Source organism: Giraffa tippelskirchi, chromosome 2 (assembly GCF_054371585.1).
Source record: "Giraffa tippelskirchi isolate mGirTip1 chromosome 2, T2T-mGirTip1v1.2.pri, whole genome shotgun sequence".
In the NCBI taxonomy this organism is placed as follows: domain Eukaryota; kingdom Metazoa; phylum Chordata; class Mammalia; order Artiodactyla; family Giraffidae; genus Giraffa; species Giraffa tippelskirchi.
In genome coordinates, this window is record NC_137276.1 from 57,987,261 (window position 1) to 58,005,962 (window position 18,702).

The following is an 18,702-nucleotide window of genomic DNA, read 5'->3' on the forward strand; positions in this document are numbered from 1 at the left end:
CTCCTGCCCTCTCCTGGCCCCCAGCTCCCACGTCTGTCCTCCATCTTGACCTCCAGGATGGTTGAGGCACCCTTAACCCTCCCCTGAAAGGAAGAGATGTACAGGCGGTAGGACAGGTGAATGAGGGGCCAGTCATTGGAGGATGGGGCCTGCCTACTTCTCCCTGACCAAAGACTGGGATCTGAAGCCGGGGGCCCAACAGGAGGGCAGGGAGCACGAGGGGCCGATGTTCCTGGGGCCTGCTCACCCACTGCCCGGTCCCACTTGTCACGGCCTCGCCAGCCCCTTCCCTGCCCCCTCACGGGCCTGAGATGGCTGTCACCATGGCAACCCTGCTCATTCAGCCCGGGATAATGAAGCCAATGTGTTTTTCATTTCCATGAGCTGGAGTGTGGAGCAGAGCGGGGGAGGGGGCTTCCCCCTCCAGCCCCTCCTCTTGGGGGGGAAGGCAGGCTGGAGAGTGTGTGGGGGCCTAAGCAGCAGAGGCACAGACACCAGCGGGAGGGGTGGGTGAGACCTGGAGCCACCAAGCTCTCACCCACTGCAGCAGCCTTGCAACTGGATAACGCCAGCCAGAACGGCAGACCTCCCTGCCAACACCCAGGCCAGGAGCAGTGGCTTGGAGCCAGGCAAAGGGGGGCTCTGTTTCTAGCTGTGTGACCTTGGGCTGGTGATATCACCTTTCTGGTCTCACTTCAGTAGAACCAGCGGCATTCACTGGGTCCCTTCTCAGTGTGACTGGTCTTCCACTGTCCCCAGAGAGTTAGAGAGGACCCAGACAGCGCCTCATCCCTCAAGAACCCAAGGTTCCTGGGAGAAGGAGTCTGTACTGGGCACATTTCTAAGCTGTAAAAATAAGGCCAGTAATTCTTACTCGTTATTATCTTTGACTTATGATTGGGGGGGGTAAGCAGAGGAAATATGAAGTCACACACGCGAACATGCCTGCTATACACAGTAGGTGTTTTACAAGTGCTGACCTCCCTTCTTTTCTTCATCCTGAGTCCCTGGCCCACAACACACAGATAGCAGATGTTTAAGAATTTCTCACATGTGAGTCAGCAGTCACAGCTGCCTGGACGCCTCTTCTTCCCCTTGGCGTCAGGACAGAGACCTGCCCGTTTGGCGGGAGGGGAAATCGAGGCCTGAGCAGGGCTGGGCTGGGGGGAGAGCAGGGTGGCAGAGCAGTGGCCCTGGGCCAGCCCGCACTGTTGGTGGCAGGGCTCATCTGCAGTCCAGACAGGGGAGAGTGGTGGGTGGGGAGGGCGTCTGGGAAACCCATGGCCCACAGTCTCCACCATCACACCCCCTCCCTCAGCCCCTCTCCAAGGGCAGGAAGCCAAAAGCACTCACGCAGAAAACCCTGGCCTGTCTCCGCCCCCCCACCCCAATAATTCAATCACCTGGAGGCCAGTGGCCCTCTCTCCTGGCTGGGCTGACAGATTAGAGGGGGAGGGGAGGGAAGCATGCCTAGGGAGGGGGCGGGGAGACATGGAAAAATCAGAGCAGGGCTTGAAAAATGAAGAAATAAACCTGCCAGGAGGAAGACAGCCTCGACCCGTCCTCCATAAAGCTGTCTTAGGGCCACCAAGGATGCTGGAGGGTGGAGGGGGTTGGAGATGGCTCCTCCCGGGACCCCTGCCACCCCTGCCCAGCTGAGTTCCAGCCCCCCACTGGTGAGGGGTCAGGGAGGAGGGGGGCTGGATGGGCTTGCGGGTTAAAAGGGGCAGGAGTGGGGGAGCTGCAGGTGTCGGGAGAACACGGCAGGAACGGGGGCCTTTTGTCACCCAGGCTGACTGACGCCTGCACACAGTAGGCACCTGACCTGGAGCCGGCCCTCGGGAGGAATGCAGCACCGAGTTCATGGGCAGCTGGCAAGCAGGCTTCAAAGCAGGCTGACTGGCGCGAGGGCTAGAGGGAGCCTGTATGCCTTTTTCAGCGATGGGGAGACAGGCCCAGAGTCACACACAGATTAGAGCCCCTTGGGTTCTCCAGCCCGGGGTGTCCAGGCCAGGCCACCTTTCACCATGAACTGCAACTTGGCGGGGGGCTCTCCTCCCTCCACCGAGGGGGGAGACCCCCACCGAGCCCCCAGGATGTGGGTATGCCAGGCTGGGGCTGAGCAGGCCTGTGAAGGGGTTGCAGCCCTGGCCCTCCTCCAGGCCCCTCTTCCGGGCCATCAAGAATCACGTTTTTTAGGAACACCGAATGACCCTGAAAACTGCTCATGACATAAGTCCAAAAGAGAAGGAAAGAAAATTATAAAGTGACCAGAAAGTAGTATACCAGGATGTTGACCAGGATAACTCCTGGTTGGAAGGATGATGGGCAGTTTTTGTTTTTCTTCTTCTAACTTTTCTGTGACTTCCAGACTTTCAACAACCAGCATGCATTACTTTTATAGTAAGGAAAAAAAGGACATCATTATAGAGCTTAAAATCAATAAGCCACTTCCACTAAATGCTACTTGTGCTACATTCTCTATGTGAAGGACGTCAAAGAAACTCTTCCTGAATTTAGGTGGGTTTGATCCCTGGGTCAGGAAGATCCCCTGGAGAAGGGAATGGCAACCCACTCCAGCATTCTTGCCTGGAGAATCTCACGGACAGAGGAGCCAGGCGAGCTACCCATCCACGGGGTCACAACGAGTCAGACACAATTGAGTGACTGACACTTAGTGCAGGCACATGTCCTCACCCACACGAGCCTCCCACGTGAAGTCACTTCAGGCGAGAAGGAGGGGACCAGGTCTGCTCTTTATTTGCTGTGTGACTTTGGGCGAGTCCTGTGCATCTCTGTGCACTGGTGTTTTACCTTTACCCTGCTGGCCTCACTGGATGGATGCTGAGGATTGCCAGGTCCTGGTATGCTTGAACTAAACTCAGAAGGCTTTGTGAATTAGGGGCACAGGGCTTCTCTGATCAGAGGGGCACTGTTGGGGGCAGAGGGGCAGCTGAGGTGTCTCCAAAGACTGGGCAGGCCAGTGCAGGGTGGAGGAGGTGGGCCCAGAAGCGCCAGGAGGCAAGGGGCCAGCTTTCATCCCCTGTTTACAGTGGAAACACAGACTTGAAAAGGTTTCACTTTTCCACTGTTTTTGTGGCGGTGCTGTGGGGAGCAGGGCTTCCTGAGAGCAAGGCCAGCTTTCCAAGGCCACACCGAGTCCAGCCCCGCACTGGCCTCCGACAGGAAACATCATGTTTTCAATTTACCGGTCCCTGCCAGGCACTGCAAGCAGGCCCACGCTCCACCAATCAGCTGTACAGATAGAGCGATTGCAGGCCCTGCTGCAGCTGGGAGCCCTCAGCCGGTCAGTGGAGCTCCAGGATCACACAGGGACCTCTCTGGATCCCGGAGGGGCCTTGCTCCGAGACAGCTCTGGCTGCAGGTCCCTGGCAGTTTTTATGGTTTTAGCAGCAGATGTACCCAGCGATTCCACTCCATAAACACCAATCCCTGGCCTTCTGGCTCCCACATCAGTTAGTCCTACTGCCTTGCTGACAGATGGGGAAACTGAGGCCCACAGAGAGAAGAGGTTTCCCAATGCCATCAGATTATCAGTGAAGAATGAACAACCTCAGATCGGATTGGCAGATTTCCAACTGAGTCCCCTGGCAAAATGGGACCATCCTGCAGCTGCCCCCCCATCCCACATCCCCCCATGATAGTGACGACAGCTGAGCTCCACCGCACACCTATGAGCCAGGCATCGTGACCACTTTTCAGCCACAGAACCAGCTCGTGAGCTGTCGGACCTTCCTATCTTGCAGATAAGGAAACTGAGTCCTGGAGAAGTTTAGAAACCTCTCTATGGTCATGGGGCTGTGACATGGAACTGGAGGTCTCAGAGTGCACCACCAAGCTGGCCTTCTTTACCCCTTCCCAAGGACCCCGGCCCCTCCAAGGCCTAGGGAGGTGCCCCTGGTGAGACACACTGACCCTCCCTCTCCTGCCCTGCTCATCCCTCACCTCCTGCTCATGCTTATGAAGAGCCAATGGGAGGAAGGTCAGACAGAGAGGGAGGTGGAGACCACCCCAAGGAGGGCGGGCCAGAGCAGGAGTTGCTGCACCCAGCTCTGTGGGGACAAGCCTCTTACTGTCTCTGGGCCTCAGTTTCCCCCTGTCTAGAGCAGGTGGGATCTGACTGGTTCCTCCAGTCTCTGACATCTGGGGTCTCCAGAACTCCACATTCAGGGTGTCTTTGTGCTACATGGTTTCTGTGTAGTCCTCCCCCTCCGCTCCCATTTCTGGATGAACTCTGAACTCTCCAACCTCAGTGCCCAGTGCATTCGGATTTTAAAGCCCAGACATGCAGCGGGACATCTCAGCTACAAAGGGGCTGCCAACATGACCCCCTTCCCTGCCAGAACCCAGGGGAACAGGGCTCCCTGACATGATGGATTTGAGGAAAGCTTGGTGAGAAACGACACGGTTGTATCCATCTATAGATCCATAGCCTCACTAGCTCCTTGACACCCATCAAACAGAAGTGGGATTCAGCCTGGGGGCCTCATCACGCTGCTCCTCCTACGTGCTTCTCTGGAGCCAATACCTGGGTGGCCAGGACTGGCTGTGCACATGGTCTTCCCCTAGGGTCACTTCCATCCACTCTGTCTCAGCCTTCTCCTGCCCTTTCCATGTGTCTGGGCGTGTGGCCTGTAGCCCAGCCCATCCTGGCTGTGAGAACTATCTGAGTTGATGTTGGGAAGGGATCTGGGCCCTGATACACATAGGCCTGACTGATGGCTGTGCTGGTAGCTTCAGAAGCCCAGCTAAATCTGGAGAATGCACCTACTGTGTGACCAATCCTCCAGGCCCTGGTGAGGAGGCCCTATTCTCCTCATTTTATGATGAAGAGGAAGAGCTTTTGGGGGTCAGGTGACCTGACCTTACACAGCTCAGGACCTGAGGATTTAAAGATACTTGACTGTCAGAGATGAAACTGACATACCTCCATGAAGCCTCCTCTGATCTTGGTTGGTGGGGGGCTCTTCCCCAGCAAGGCCCAGAGTGAGTGCTCTGTGTCTTGCGTCTGGCTGAGGACTCAGGCTTGAAAGTCAGGTGGAGCCGGGTTCAAATTCTGACCCTAGCTCCCAGGGACTGCACAAGTTATTTAACTTCTTAATTCCACAGTTCACTCATTTTCAAAGCAGGCTCTATAAATATTAAATTAGATAATGCACATAAAGTTCACACAGCTGCCATTAAGACTCCCCCAATACACACACTCACACACACAGAGCAACATACCATCATGATTAACAGCAAGGACAAGGACTTAAATCCTTTTTGGGTGACCCTGGGCAAGTCACTACCTCTTTTTGCTGATCAAAGTCTATTCTTAAAATTTCTCCTTATTACTCTCCAAGAGACCCCCTCCGCAGCCCCTAAAAAAAGCAGTGGCTTGGGGCTTCCCTGGTGGCTCAGTGGTAAAGAATCTGTTGACTACCCTCTGATTCTTCGTGTCCTTTTCCACACTCACAGCCCACCGAGCTCCAGCCACTTCTCAGAAGCTCCATGGCCCAGGCCCTCTCTGAGGGAGCCAGGCAGGCCCGGTGCCATTGGCTCTGCAGAAAGCCCAGCATCAGCCCCCGCTGGAGACATCGTGGTGTTTCCAGTTAGCTCATTCTTGGTGCAGAGGCGGCATGTTTGGGAAAATCATACTGCATTGAGATTAAACGCCTTTAATTCCTATTGAATCTCCCATCTGACTCACTGTCCTCTTCCCCGGGCTGGCCCCATGGTCATTACCATTTCAACACCTGAATTATCAAACTGCCAGGCACCAAAGGCTGGCAGATAATTTATTTCCGTTACAAAAGACTGATTCAGGAGAAGGGCCCATTCTCTAACCGCTGGGCGTTCATCTTTCCATGGAGCTGGGAAGGTGCCGGAAGGACCTGTGCAAAGATCGATAATGAGAGACTTCAAATGATTTCTCGGAGAGTTTGCATCCTCCTTCTTCTTTGTGTCCAAAAAGATGTTCCAGGGGCTTTGGGAACCACCGGGACAGTAAGGGCTGAGAGGGGTGAGCCCGGGGAGGCAGGCAGGGTGGAGTTCAGGAGGGTCAGACAACACGAGCCCCATCTTGGCTCTGCTACTTGGCGACTGTGACTGTTTTCCTGGCCTTCACCTGCCTCAGTTTCCCCATCCCCAACATGGAGATGATACTGGTCCCCACTTCACAAGATGGTGTTGGGATCAATGGAGATGCTGCCTTGCCTGTGACACTGTCATTATTATTATTGTCAAAAGGCCCCGTGGCTTGGTTGTTCTTTGCTTTTCAGCGACAGAGGTGTGATGCACAGTCGCTTTCCTCCTCTCTCAGAAACTCCAGGGTGGGGGGAATCTGTCTGGGGTGTGCACTGAATGCCATGTACAGGGGCGCCCCAGGGAGGCTCCGGGCAGCTAGGCCCCGAGGGTCTTTGCCCACCACATCTCCACTTGCGCAGGTCCCAGAGTGAGCCCTTGGTGGGCACCAGCTACCCAGCATGCTGAGGAATTCTGCTGAGCCACTCCAGGCTCTGCTCCCCGTCCCCAGGCTGTGCCCCCACCTCTCTGTCCCTGCTGCCTCCTGACCTGGGTTCTCAGTCACTAGGCCGATACCCGAGTGTGCGTCATATAGCCTTCATTCAATCTACATCTACTGAGCACCTACTATGTGTTGTTCCTTTCCACAACCCTCAAAGGATAGCTACTCTGTGCTGTTCATCCACTTAATAGGTGCACAGTCTATAGTGTACCAGGCCTGAGCCCACAGCAGAGTCACAGTCCTACTCTATCCAATGGGCCTCCCGACTGCCCCCCGAGGCAGGAGAGGGCCTGGTGTGTGTCTGCTGGGCACTGGTACCCCACTCCAGGGTCTGGGATGTCACCTTCCCCCACTCCAGGCACAAGCACACTCACACACAGGCATCTATCTATCTAGGGTCCTGGTTTGGACCACATACAACCTAAGGCTGTGGATTTTCCTGCCTCACCCCAGCCCTACCTGAAATCCTTGAAAGCCTTTGACTGTCTATTGGCTCCATTCAGCCTCCTCCAGGAAGTCTTCCAGAACCACTATTCTGCAATAACCCTTCCTGGTGCCAGGGGCACTGGATATCACTCACTTGTCCTCTGCATGTGCGTCTTGGCCTAGACTGTGGGCCGCCTGAGGGCTGCCATGGGGTCTTCTGCTTCCTTATCACCCCAGCAGCTAAGCACAGACCCACACAAGGAGTAGGCGCTTACTAAATACTACCACCTTACTGACTGCAGATGGAGAGTGTGGGGAGGACCAGCCTGTGCAAGGGCCCTATGCCAGGTGCCAGCCTGAACCCCAGTCCCTCCCAGGGAGGGACAGAGCCACCGGCCCCAGGCCACACCAGGGCTGGCGATGTGAGCAGGGTGCCAGCGATCAGAGGATCATAGCCCAGACCCTGAGCCCCAGTTCTGACATCATCCCAGACAGGGGGTGAAGGCTTTGGGGGGAATAATTCCATCTCTGCCACCTGCCAGGGCCCAGCCAACTCAAACAAGGTCTTATTAGAGCAAGGGCCGGTTTTTCACCTCTCCTTATTAATTCTCCTGAGCACCAGTGAGTGGAAAATGGGAGGGAATCTGGGAGGGAGAGCCTTGTCATTTCTGGAGCACGGTGCCCTCTGCATGGATATTCCTGGAAACCTTCCACAGGGCGTCCTTGGCTGGGGCAGGAAGACTTGGGGCAGAGCAGGGGCTGTTGTTTTAGTATAGCAGTGTGGTTCCAAAAGGGCCTAGTGTTCTGGTGCAGCTGGGCCCCTGGTCCCTGTCCTAAGACAGCCCTCATCTCTTCCCGGGAGCTGAAGAGGCTGATTTAGGGCTCGAGCCTGACAGGCCTCCATCTAAGATGGACTTTCTAAGGAGAGAGGTGGTGGGTGGCTTGGCGTGGCCCAGAGACCAGACCACAAGCCAAGAGGCTTGGTTCTGCACCTGCTTCCCACTTCTCCCTGGCCAGGCATGTTCCACCTGGGACCTCAGTTTCCCTATCTATAAAAAAGAAAGGGCTCAGTACTGACACTCCAGGTTTCCATGTGGGTTAACTAATAAAGTGCCAAGGTCCCTCAGGGGAGCCAGACAACCCCATTCCCCTGCCTCCCTCGGCTGGGCCCAGGCTAAGGGGCTAGTTCAGCTCAGGGAAGAGAGCTCAGATCTGCAGATGCCTCTTGATCTAAGGCCTCCTGCAAGGCCCAGGGGAATCACCACTAAATGGCCCATCACACCCAGGGAACAGCTCTTCTGTCCCTAGGGCTCTGGAGCTGGTGGGTTCCTGCTGACCTGAACACTCTGTGGCCAGAAGGAATGGGGCTGAAACTCACAGATGTGACTCAGGGAGCCTGGCAGACGGGACACCAGGAAATGTCCTTCTGATTATCACAGGGTTTTAAGAGCAGGAAGAGCCTTTACAGATCATCTAAATCCCTGGTTTATCCATGAGAAAACAGCCACAGACAGGGACAGGGCTTGTCCAAGTCCACCCAGCGAGGCTGTGATACTGTCCATGGCCCTACCTCTTGGCCAGCTCCCTGTGACTGGTATCTGTGTATTCCAGACTGGTCTGACTGCAGGTGTTATATGGGGTATTGGTTAGAAATTCAGAGTCCAAGGCCTAACTCTAACTCACAGAATCAGACTCCAGGAGAGGTCTCTAAGAATAGGCATTTAAACAAGTGCCCCCTGGTCTGTGTGCATTGGCACTTTGGAGAAGTGCCGTATTGAAGTTTCATCCTGACAGTTCCCACCCCAGAGCTCCAGAAAGGACCCAGAAGGCCAGCATCCCTGGAGGAGGGAAGTATCTAGGTCCTGGATCTAACAGGTGCCAACCTCAAGCAGATGTCCAGTGCTGAGGGGTGGGGGTGTCTCTCTCAGGGCATCTATTTACAGTCAACAGGGAAGACTGGCACTGCACAGCCATTGCTGTATTCCAGCCTTGCAGCATCCCTGCAGGCGGGTAGGCTCTTCTCCCCACGTACAGATGAGGAAACAGAGGGTACCAGTAACGAAGTAACTTGTCTAGACTCACCCACTAGATTGGTGGCAGAGCAGGGATTTGAGCCCCAAAGTGTCTGTCCCAGGTGGTGCTAGTGGTAAAGAACCTGCCTGCCAGTGCAGGAGACATAAGAGACTCAGGTTTCATCCCTGGGTTGGGAAGATCCCCTGGAAAAGGAAATGGCAACCTACTCCAGTATTCCAGCCTGGAGAATCCCATGGACAGAGAAGCCTGGCAGGCTACAGTCCATAGTGTTGCAAAGAGTTGGACACTACTGAAGGGACTTACCATGTGTCTGTCCCTAAGACCCTTGCTTTAAGTGCATGTCCTGCTGTGTCCTGTACCCACAGACACCAGTGGGCCCACAGGTGGTGAGCTCTCCAGCTGCAGGGGCAGGCAAGCAGCCGCTAGAGGATCTTGGCAGGCAGGGATGACCTTGAACAATCCTCCTGGAGCTGTGACTGGGGAGAAACTAAGCTGGGTAAAGGGTGCAAGAGTGTTCATTGTGCTTCTTCCACACACAGAGAAAAACGGTCCAGATTATTTATAGGTTCTACCACGGTTCTCTTGACTCAATCATCAGAGCTGCCAGGCAGGGGACATCTAGGGGCCTTGGCTGAGGGCATTTGTTGGGGGCAGAAACAGGGGGTTGAAGGGTGTTGGCTCACCCAGACAGTGACAAGGGTGGGGTGGGGGATGACGAGGGTAAGGAAGGGAGCTCACCAGGGACTAACCGCGAGGGCTGTCCCATGCTAGACTGTCCACCGACCGAAGGGTGGGCCAGACGGAGAGGCACCAGGGGAGCATTCCATGGAGGCTATGAAGCAGAGATGCTCCCACACGAATTGAAACAGGCCCCCAAGGATGCCCTCAGGACAGCAACGAAGGGTCCCAAACAGCTGTGAGGCAACATGCGCCACTTCCCAAACCGGAACTGAAGAAAGGTGAGAAGCACGGGCTCCCACACGCCCCCCTGCTCTCCAATAACCAGGGGAATGGGCAGGCAGGGGCTGGTGCTCCCCAGTCAGCTCTCGAGGGGCATTATGCGGTCCTCATAACTTGCGGACTCTAGAAGTTTCCCCGAGCACAATCCACATAGCAGCCACAGCACACTGACACCGGTGGGACCACACTGAGGTGACTGCCTCCTCCCCACACCCCCACTGGCCCCGGCCCAGAATAGACACATCTGACAAGCAGACGCGATGCTCAGGGGGCTGGGGATGAAAGGGCACATATGCACCAAGCAGCGCACAATACTATCTCTCACAACCTGTGCACAGCCTCAGAGTCCTTCTTAACACAGCCCGCCCAACACATTCAAAATTGGCATGCCGGATAAAACCTCCTTGCCATCTCCCAAGGAAGCTGAGGGCACACAGACCAGGTGCCTGCTGGCTTCCTGCTGCCATTCAGCACTGGCATACCAGGACCTTGGGCTTCCCAGGTGGTGCTAGTGGTAAAGAACTTGCCTGCTAATATGAGAGACATAAGGACGTGGGTTCGATCCCTGGGTCAGGAAGAGCCCCTGGAGGAGGGCATGGTAACCCACTCCAGTATTCTTGCTTGGGAAATCCCATGGACAGAGGAGCCTGGTGGGCTACAGTCCATGGGGTTGCACAGTCAGACTCAACTGAAGCAACTTAGCATGCATACCAGGACCTTGTAGGGGACTGAGTCTTCAAGGGGCAGAGCTGCCCTGAGTCTTCAAGGGGTGTTCACTCTAGCAGGAAGGGGACAGGTGGCTAGTTGGAGGAGAGACCAGGAAAGGCCATGGGTATAGGGGGCTCCTCCATGGGCAGGGGTCCCACAGAGGGAGGACGAGCCAGCTCCTGAAATTCCTGACTTTCCGCCACAGTGCCGGAGTGGAGGCAAACAAGAGTGCGACTGTCAACCGAGTGGGCAGCAAAGTGCAGCTGCTGGGGCTGTGGGTGACAAAGAGGAAAGTCAGCTCCAGAGGGTGGGACTGGAGCCCCTCCGGGTGGGCAGGGGCGGGACCAGGCTCCAGGGAGACAATTCCCTCCTCCCAGCTCCTGTGCCTGAAGCTGGCCCTGCTCCATCATCTCCTGACCCTGTGGGGAAACTCTGGGTTCACAGATATACCTGCTGGGTGCCTCTGAAATTCAGACTGCATCCTGAATGATGTGGGAGGGGGTGGAGGATAGGGGCATCCTCCCTTCCTGGGCTCCAACCCCCAACCCCATTTTCTAGGGGGGTTGGAAAGAAGCTGGGGGTGACAGCGGTGGGGGGGGACTGGCCCCTATTGTGGCATAGCTGTGAGAGGCACCTTAGTCTGGGGCTGTTTGGGGATGAGGTGGGGAAGCTCACAATTGGTAGAACCCCTTTTGGGGGGAATAGAACCCTCAGATAATTGTTCCTCTATCCTTATTGAGGTTCAGTCACCTGGGTATGGGCTACAGTCTTGCCTTCCTCGATTTACCGGTGCGATGTGCTCAGTTCTTTATTCTGAACAGCAAGACGGCAGCAGCCTTGTCTTACAGAGAGCACATTGGCTTTGCAAACTCTCATCTGCAAAACTTCTGTCCCCTGCTTGTTTTTCCCCAGCAAAACTGGGGTCACCCTGGCTGCACGTGGTCCCCTACGGCAGCCAAGAACCACACACGGCCACTGACCACCGAAGTCTAAAACGTCTTCTCCACATTAGATAAACAACACTCTTCGAAGACTGAGCATGAGAAAAGAGTATAAAACATCCAAAATGTTCTTATCCCAACATGTAATGAATACAAAATAAAAGATGATGTGCCTGGAGGTCTGCTGAGCACCCCGCAGGGCATCAGAGCAGAAGGAGAGGGTGGAGAGCTTAGGGTGGAAACCACCAGGGCCTCTGAGGACTGGAGGCCTTGGAGCCCCCGGGGGACCAGGCCATTTCCATTCCTGTGGGGGAAGCGCGGCTTGAGAAAGGCTCCGAAAAGTCCCAGCTCTACAGCAACAGGGCCGAGGGCTCTGGAGGCAGAAGGAAGCGCAGAAGAAAGGTGCAGCCTGGAGACAGGTGATAGCGATGGGGAGGGGGCAGCACTGTGGAGCTGCAGCTTAGGACACCGGCTGGCAGCTAGTGTGTGGTGTGGCTGTGAAAGAGGCTGGGGCCAGACGGCGGCAGCCTCGATGCCAGGCTGAGTCGTCCTGGCACACAGCTGGCATTTGCAGGAAGACTGGCTGGCCAGGGATGGGGACTCAGAAAGGTCCCCAAGGGCATCCAGATGAGTGGAGACCACTAGGGCCCATCGCCCACCTCACAGGTCACAGATACCCTCCAGGCCTGCAGTTCTCCAGGAGCCCACCCTCTGGCTCCTTCTCTCCTCAGAAAAGGACAATTTATTTATTCATGAGCATAAACCCGCTCCTGCCAGGCAGCCAGCTCCTGGACACCTCACTTCTAATTATAGCAAGAATTTCATTAGTGCTGGAGGGAAATGCTAGGTTTCCAGCTGCCTCTGCTAGTGGACGCAGGCCCCTGTCCTCTCCTCTGCTCTAACTTGTGGCCAGGAGGTATGCCCAGGGTGGCACAGAGGGGCAGCCATGGGGGCAGATCTCAGCCGGGAGATCAGACTCCATCCTGAGTGGCTGGCACAGTGAGGGTCCATGGGGATGGGATGGTGGTCATCCCCAGCGGGTAGGAGAGGGGGGACTCATCACACACAGTGCAAAGCCTCCAAGCGGCGGGACTGTGGGGTGCTGCCTTGGACACCCTGAAGAGAAAGGTGGGAGGGAGCTGTGTGTTGCCAGAGTTGGGCAAACAGGGGGAAAGTTGGCAGCTTAGGAGCTTGGGAGGTCTCGGTTCTGCGGAGTCCTGGGATGAAGGAGGCGATGACGCAGAGCTGGGAGGGAGGCAGACTGGGCCTGTGGGACTGCCACTGTGAGAAGAGAGGGGAGCTGGGCAGGAGAGAGGAGCCTGCACAGAGAGAATCAGACAGAAAGAGACAAAGGCATGGAGGGCAGGCAAACAGACACACACACACACACACACACACACACACACACACACACACACGAGCTGGATTTGGAGGCCAAGGAGAGAAGTAAAAACATTGGCCAAGCTGGTCAGGCTGTTCAGAGGACTACCCAAGCAGACCCCTCCCTCCCCACGGGGCCTGGCTGCACCCACCCACTCTTAGGACTAGACCCAGGCATTGCCGTGGTCAGAAGGGCCCCTCTGGCCAGTCTGAACGTGCGGCTGAAGCCAGGCCTCATGTATGGGGATGGCCTGAGGTGCCAAGGTCTTGCTGGGAGCTGCACACGCGGGTGGGGGCACTCACACATGGGCGGCACTCTCCTTTTCTTGCACACTCACAAGTATTCACACACTTCACAGCCTCATACATAGCCTAGCTAATCACACACACACCCCCTCACACCTGTTCAGGGGCACACACTGGCACACACACCCCTGAACACTCTCCTTCCCTCCAGGGAACAGGCTCCAAAGATCGGAGTCCTGCATGGACAAGACCCTTTCTTAGTCTTCCCTGGGGGCCCTGGAAATGAGCTCCAGGGGGAGAGGCTTTCCTCTCTGCCAGTCCAGCCTCTTCGGTGTCCATCCCGGGGAGCCTCATGCTCTCCCCCAAACTCAGGAAAGCTCTGAGCCCCTCAGTCTGCTGCCTGAGTGCCACAGCTTGCGTAGTTTCTAGTGATGAGGAACTCACTACCTCCCCAGAAAGCAGCTTTAAAAAAAAACGTCTCCAGACAGCTCAGACTCGTGGAAAGTTGAACTTGAGGACACCTCAGTGCGGTTGCCACTGAGGGGCCTGAGCTCTGTTGGCCAGAGTCTGTCGGTCAAGACTGTCCTTTCATCATTGGTTTGCAAAGTAACATAGCCAGCCAATCACCCTGGCTTTCACTCTACATTATAATAGAACCAGAGAATCAGTGTCCTACAGGATCCCCTCCTTGACTGATGACGGCTAACGAAGACCCAAGAAAATCATTCCTTCATTTATGCACTCAATTGATAAACTATCAACCAGGCAATGACCATGTGCCGGGGCACTAGGAAATGCCCCGGATCGTTTAAAATTCTTTCCTAGTCTGACAACTTGACTTTCACTCATTTTATAGGTCAAGGGTGAGACCAGGGAGAAGCAGAGACTTGCTTAGAGTCACACTGGGGGCTGATGGTCAAAGGCAGAGCCTCACTGGTGACGCTGCAGGCACTGACCATCTGCCAGCCCCGGGAAGGAAGGGAGAAGGGCGCACGTCTGCCACCCCCATCCCCAGCCGTTTCTAGGACACCGAGGTATTGATTACCACCCTTGCCTTGGAGCGGTTTTCTTTCCTTTTCTTTTTTTTTTTTCACCAAGGCTTTCTATCCTCCTTTTTTTTTTTTTTTTTAAAAGAATAAACTCCAATCCGGTCCTATGATTAATTACCAGCTGCCTAATGCTCCTCCACCAGCAATTTCTGAAAGGGAATGAATTACCTTGAAAAACATCCGAGAAGAGAACCCACCGTGAAGGAGAATTTCAAAGGTTACCTCACAATTAGCAGTGGGTTCCCCTAGCCTGATGGAGTTGCCAGTAGGCCCTCTGGGGGAGGGGCAGGCCACCAGCCATCAGGGGCCACCCACTGACTCCTGACGGCAGCAAGGCTTGGAGGGCTGGACAAAGGCCACCCGGCAGAAATGGGGGGGTTTTCCTGAGCACGCACCTTGAGCCTGCCCTGTGGCTCTGCCCCTGATCTCTAAGGCATCGTGGGCTGCTTAATTCTAAGGTATCTCTCCTGTTTCAAATCCCCACTCCATCACTTACAGCTCTGTGAGCTTCTTAACCACTCTGAGCCTCCAGAGAATGAGGCATTAAACACACCTCCACATGGGATTACTGTGTGGGGAAATATGCATTTAAGGAGCGCAGTGCCTGGTACACAGCCGACTCTCACCCAGCTGTAACACTTGGAATATTTCAGGTTTCTAAGCATCCTCCTAACAGCACTCTCAGCAATGTTGGTATAATTATCCTCATTCAGATGAGAACTCTCACGGAAGTGAAAGGACTCGCCCAAGGTCGCAAGGATGATAGGAGGAAGCCAGGATTTCCTATGGCAGGATGGGAGATCAGAGCCTGCTCCCTGGTTCCAGCACCTGAGTGAAGTGCAGAGGATCCCCAGGGCTCGCCTGGCCCTGAGTGTGGGTACCTGGGAGCACCGGGGTCTCAGGAGAGATGCTGAGAGCAGCGGGGAGACAATTGGGCAGGGCCTCCCACCAGGACGAAGACTTGAGCTCCCCTGGCTGGGCCCCAGAGCCTTGGGACAAAGGGCCCTGGCCCAAGTCAGCATTTCTGGGACAGCCTCTCATCTCTGGGTTGGGAGCCACCGAATAAAGAGGGATTATATAGGTGGCCCTCTGGCACAGGGCCAAGTGTCATCAACCCTGAAAAGCCACTCTGGGATGAGACACTCTGGTGTCGGGGCCTGAGGCAGGCCTGGGAGGCTCAGCTTGGGACCCTTGGGCTCCAGCTGCTTCTGGGAGCTTCCTGGGGGCCCAAGCTGCCTCATCAGGCTGAATGACCACTTGGTGTCCATCCTGGAATGGGTGGGCCCTCGGGGAGGAGGGATGGTGGGAACGGAGGTGTGTGAGAAGCAAGGGAAATGCCAGATCCTGAGCGTTTGCTGTGTCCCGCTGTGCACATGTGGGGTCAGGCTGTGGTGCCCAGCCCTCTTTCATAGACAGGTAAACTGAGGCACAAAGGAACCGCACAGGGTCATGGTGGATGAGAGGCAGGGCCAGGATTTGCATGCAGGCACTCTGACCCCAGACTTGTGGGTGCTCAGGGGAGTGTGGGAGAGACAGGGTGGGGCAGCCCCAGCCTCCATCTCAGTAAACAGGCTTCTCTGCCCACCCTGCCTCTTCCCATGTGGCTGCCACGCTGCTCGGTGCACGAGGCCCCTGTGCCACGGGGTTGAGTGGTACAGACAGGGCTGCTGAGCCAAAGCTGGGGATGTCAGATACACCCCTCTTCCTGTATGCATCTTCCACCCCTGCCGGGCAGCCACTATAGACACAGGCCAGGCCTAAGAGGCCCCGAGAGGTCATTTTGGGGGCCAGTGAGATCCCAGTGGGGGTGGGGTGGGGGCTGCATCCAGTCCCACCCAGGCTGTGCTGCAGTCAAAGGCACAGGGCGCTGGGGCCAGCACCTCCCCCACTCAGGACACGCCTCCTGCCCCTTCCCCAAGCATCCAGGCCAAGCCGCCCCCACCAGCCCGGCTGCACACTTACCTCAGTGACCCGTGAATCACCAGCGTCCCACGTGCCGGTCAGCAGCTGGCGGTTCCTCCGCCTCACTCCAGCTCCATTCTCCTGCAATGAGAAGGGTGGTCAGGGACCACTCACAGCAGGGGCCCCAGAACTGACCTTCGGCCACAGACCCCCGCCCACCTGCTGGAAAGTTCACTGTCGGCTAAATCAAATCATCTGCACTGGACAGATGGGGAATCTGAAGGATGGAGAGGAAAAAGGGCCTAATGCCAAGGGGCCCTAACAGGCCCCTGACACCCCACAGCTGCCAGTTACTGGCTATGTGACTGTGGGTAAGCTCCTGACCTCTCCGGCTTTCAGTCTCCTCACCTGTCAGATGGAATCACAATGATCTTTCCAGGGGTTTCTAGGAGGACCGAAGGACCTATGGTGACAAAAGCACTTGACATTCATTCATTCACTAAAGAAACATTTAGCGAACACCCTGAGCTGTAAACAGGATCATGAATCAGCCCTTGTGGGGATTCATAATAGGCGAAGAATCAAGCAACACGTAATTAAAAGTGTTATCTGCCAGAAAGAACAAGTACAAGGGTGACACAGCATAGACTCAAGGTTCAGGGCTGTCTCTTTGGGGAAGTAAAGTTGAAGGATAAGCCAGAGAGAGGTAGGCCAAGATGCATGGAACAGTGTTCCAGGCATGGGGAACAGTATATATGAAGGCTCCAAACAGGGAAAAAACCCTGGCTCAGTGGAGTACTTGAGATTAGGTGGTGTGGTGGAGGAGGGAGGTGGGGAGGTGAGTGATGGCCAGAAGGGAGGGCTGACCATCGCAAGGGTGGATGGGAGGGTCTGAGCAGCTGAGCCACGTGAACCTGGGTCTAGTTTGAGAAGATCCCCAAGGGTGCCAGGAAGAAGGGCTTAGAAGGGACAGGAAGAGGCAGGGAAACCAGTGGGGAGGCTGCCCCTAGAGTCTGGGACAGAGACAGTGGTGTTCAGAGTGGAGGGAGCAGAAGGCAGAAGTAGAAGGACCCCCTGGGGCACTGGGTGGGTGAGGACCCCAGACCCTGTCCCCCAAATGCAGTGGGTTCAACTGCCCCATCTCCACAATGGGCCAGCAGTACTGCCCTCTCCTCCCCAACCATAGGGCCCCTTGGGAATCCAGAAGGGCCAGATCCAGACTCAGACCCTGGCAGGGTAGCTTCTCTGGAGTCCTGGCTGAGGGGTGGGAGCCACAGAGCCCCGAGTTGGAGTCCCAGCTACGAAGGCATCTTGCTGGGTGGCTCCGGATGATCGCCACGCTCGCTGCACCCACGTGCCCTCCTCTAAGAAATGGGAAACCTGCCAGCAGGGCTGAGTGCCTCTTGGGATGAGGCCTGTGGCTACCATGGGAGTGGATGTGCACAGGCCACATGAAGGCTGGGTTCCCACATGTGCTGGGGACTGGTGGAGGGGCCAGACCTGCTGTGCAGTGGGCAGGGTTCCCAGGGAGCCAAGTGTGTGCCTATGGCTTCAGTAAGGGGCACCAGGGCCTGGCATTTAAAAAGTAGGCTCAGTACTGTAATAAAAATGATCTGGTTCAAGTCCTAGGTTCATCCCCTTACCATGTGGCCTTGGGCCATTTATTAAACTTCTCTGGCCCCCAGTTTCCTCACCTGTGGGAGGTGATAAAGTGATAAGGAGGGGTCCACTCTTAAGGAGTGGTATAGACAGTTTAAGTTAACGCATTTGAGTGCCGGACAGGCAGGTTGCTTTCCAGCCGTGTTAGGTGAGGTGGAATTACTTTCAGGAGCTGGTGCTGGGCTCCATGGAGCACTGGGCCCCTAAACCCCAGGCTCCCACAGCCTGGCTCAGCACCCCCACTCCACATGGGAAAGAGAATGTCTCTGGAGCCTGACCCTCTGACTCTGGCAGTCCCCAAACTCTGCTCATTGTGGGGTCACAAATTGCCCTTGACCCCAACTCTCCCATTTCACAGAGGAGAACAGTGAGGCCTAGAGAGGGCAGCACCTGCCCCTGTCCCGGGGTCATGCAGCAAGTCAGTGGCTGGGGCAGAACAGGAATCAGCCTCCTGCTTCCCCACCGGCCACAGTTCAGTCCTTTCCCAAAGGCAAGCTGGCCGCAGACCCGCTGACAAAGAGAAAATAATTATTTTGGCAGCTGAGACAGAAGCCAGAGCCGGAAAGTCCTCGCTCACGCGGTGAGCAACGTCCCGGCCCTGAGGAATGACGCCCGCCCATCCTGCCTTGCAGAGGTGCTCCGGCTCACGGCGCACACATACGTGTCTCTCTGCCCCAACCATCCTTGGTTCTTTGCTGCTGGACTTGTGCCAAGAGACAAATAGACCAGAGAGGGGAAGCAACCTGTCCAAGGTCACACAGAAAGGGCATCACACAGAGGGGTCACCAGGATATGAACTCAGGCCCTGATTAGGGACTGACCCCCTTCCCTATGAGCCTGCATTGGACCCTCACCTGGCAAGGAGAAA

General features: G+C 55.8%; 1 protein-coding gene across 9 annotated transcripts in view; it reads right to left on the reverse strand.

Annotated features, from left to right (window-relative positions):
• Nucleotides 1-18,702, reverse strand: part of ZMIZ1 (zinc finger MIZ-type containing 1) — a 239,945-nt gene that overhangs the window by 132,536 nt on the left and 88,707 nt on the right. For all 9 annotated transcript variants that reach the window (XM_081563798.1, XM_081563819.1, XM_081563784.1 and 6 more), the window contains one exon: nt 16,236-16,316. The gene's annotated coding sequence lies outside the window, so the exon portion shown is untranslated. The remainder of the gene's footprint in view (nt 1-16,235; nt 16,317-18,702) is intronic.